A 3058-nucleotide genomic window follows, 5' to 3' on the forward strand; every position below is an offset into this window, starting at 1 on the left:
ATTCTGCGGTCAAACAGCGTAACGTGACGCTGTGTGAGATGACGCCAGCTACGACTGCAGAAACTCTCGGTGCAGGATTTCCTTGTATTAGCTAGACTTTGCGAACTGTGACTGATATGACTACTGCTACTACTATTACTACTACTACTGGAATTTTTGTGCACAAGATGTGATTTCAGCTTTGGCTGACAATGAGCGAAATTTCTGGCTACTTTCCTAATTAAATCTGTATGATGGAGCCACGGAATCTACAGCTGATGACGTTGTCCGGTCACCAGCTGACATCAGAAAACGAAGTTGTCTAGGATCCCTCTTTACCGTGCCTAAGCCAAAGTCCTATACACGTTGTGCCCTAAAATACGCACGTTGTGTCGCTGATGCATTTCATATGAGTGAACTAAGTGATGTACCTCGCTCAAACCACCGTAAGATTTTCAAAGACCTCATGCCCGTAATTCAGAGCTATAATCACAACCGCGTCCCTAATTGATCCTGCATAAGACGTGTTACTCTCCCAACCAAGCCAAAAAATATTGTAATCGGCTAAGATCTTTTTAAGAAATTTTTAAAGGCACCTTCTTACAGCCTTCGGATATTACATGTGGAATTTTATTTCTCAAATGTGTGTGAAATCTTATGGGACTTAACTGCCAAGGTCATCAGTCCCTAAGCTTACACAATACTTGACCTAAATTATCCTAAGGACAAACACACAGACCCATGCCCGAGGGAGGACTCGAACATCCGCCGGGACCAGCCGCACAGTTCATGACTGCAGCGCCCAAGACCGCTCGGCTAATCCCGCGCGGCTTTTATTTCTCAACCGGTTTAACTCATTACTAGCGTCATAACTGGATGAAAATCTGTACAGTGAAAACTCAAACTAAAATTAATTTCAAATAGGGCTTGATCTTATGTTCCATGGAAATAAATGTCATAATGAAGTGTATACAGAAAATTAAACACTTTTTTCTTTCTTTTCTTATCAGACGAACAGGATTTATACAACCTTCGCATATGAATGGCAGAAACTTGATCTAGCTGCGAGTACAAGCATTTACGTCTCAAAATTAGCGGCTAATATACGAACCGGGGACCTTCTGCGTGTTAGGCAGACGTGATAACCGCTACACCACGGAAACTGCTTCTGCGCACCTTACTTCACAGACAACTTGTAGTAATGCTGCCATTGTATTAAAAAATTCAATAAATGTGGTACTTGCAAAACGAAGGGACATGCAGCAGATCCACACACGACGTGGCTCACAGGAGTACAATACGACATAGGCAGGAAAATACTGTTCCTGCCCGGGATCGAACCGGGGACCTTCTGCGTGTGAAGCAGACGTGATAACCGCTACACTACGGAAACGACGGACCCGAGGGGTCCATCCTTGTTCACTCCAACTTGCCGCAGCCTTTCTCTCGTCCGCGAATGCACACACGACAGTTCTTATGTCAGCCTGGAACCCATCTCAGCCGAGGGCTCAAGAAGTCTTCGGGGTGCTCGAGAGGGTGTCTGCCGTAGCACCCCTAACGAGTTAGCGGCGTTTCGCGCAGTCGTTATTGCAAGTCATATCAGCAAAAGCAATCACTTTCTCAGCAGCAGGCAGTTGCTAACCAGCTTATAAATGTAACTACACTAAGACGATAACGAAGCGGAAACACTACTAGCCTTCCAAGTTTCCTTCGAACCGTCTAGTGACGAAAATATCGGTGCTGACAATGCTGGCGTGCATAACAGTTTTGTTGATGTTGCCGGCGGAACATTGTTCCACTCTGCTGTGCATAGAAGTCAGTTTCACTTCTATTTCTGAAGCGTTTCGAACTCCGCTGAACTTTCTGTTGTTGTTGCTGTTGTTGTTGCAAATTCAGCATCAACTGCTGCTGCCGCTACAATTCAATAATCTCTGTGAACATAATGCACAACTAGCACGTAAGTTGGCAAAAACAAGGTGATTTTTCCCACCCTGTACAAACTCTAGGGATTGATCCGTGAGAGGATACGGAACAAAAAAGATCTGACGAACTTAAGTCAGGAATTCATGGTTTCCATAAAGAGATCATTTATTCAATCATACTTCGTTACAGAGGCAGCGGTCTAATACGCACTGTACCATGCAGTCACAGTTTCAGATGCGTGATTTCCTTCTAGAGGGTGGTACTGATCCTCATACGACATGCGCTAGTGTCCTCTCTTGCCATAGTCGTTGGTAATGTTGTGTTCGATTGACTTCTCTCTCTGACTCACCTTGTAATGGATGTGATACAGTCTTGAACACAATCGTTCCGTATTCGAATCGAGAACTTACTTACGGAAAAGCAATTGGCAAGAAGCGGCGGGCAGCAAGGTTGTAGCTGGAGACCTATCCCCCCGACAACAACCACTGCTTTCAATGTTTGCAGCAGTGTTTCGCCGTTTGTCTGATACAGGTTCGTTTCAGGAAGCGGAATCATGAAGGACGTGCCCGTAATGTTCGAACACCAGACTTGGAGTAAAATGTAATACTGCGGAAGGCGACCGCCGTGTCCATACGAGGCATTTGGTCAGCCAGTACAGCGTAAGCCAGACGACTGTGTCGAAAATTTTCCTTGATTATTGTTATCACCTTTAGCACTTACAGCATATGCAGGACTTACTAGCGACAGACTTTCCACATCGGGAGCAGTTTTGTCACTGGTTTCTTCATCAGGCTACCATGATTCCAGGATTTGTGTCATCCATCCTATACACAGATGAGGTCACCTTCACTTGGAGTGACAGTCGTCTGTGGGATAGTATGCAGAACCCCCCACCGGTAGGGTGACAGCGAATCATCAGCATCGGTGCAGCCGGAATATCTGGGCCGCGATAGTTGGAGTCCGTATTTTGGGACCAGTCTGCCTTCCACATCTACATCTACTCCATACTCCGCAAGCCACCTTAGGGTGTGTGGTGGGGGGTACTTTCGGCACGACTATCTGATCCCTCCAACCCTTTTCCACTCTCGAATAGTGCGTCGGAAGAATGATTCTCGGTTAGCCTATGTATTGGCTCTAATTTCCCGAAATTTCTCCT

At 45.7% G+C, this 3058-nt stretch overlaps 1 non-coding gene across 1 annotated transcript; it reads right to left on the reverse strand.

Annotated features, from left to right (window-relative positions):
* Positions 1 to 1299: 1299 nt before the first annotated feature.
* Trnav-cac lies at positions 1300 to 1372 on the reverse strand. Its single transcript has one exon. It is a non-coding gene; the product is annotated as a tRNA-Val (tRNA).
* Positions 1373 to 3058: the final 1686 nt, after the last annotated feature.

Source organism: Schistocerca americana, chromosome 6, assembly GCF_021461395.2.
Source record: "Schistocerca americana isolate TAMUIC-IGC-003095 chromosome 6, iqSchAmer2.1, whole genome shotgun sequence".
Lineage (NCBI taxonomy): Eukaryota > Metazoa > Arthropoda > Insecta > Orthoptera > Acrididae > Schistocerca > Schistocerca americana.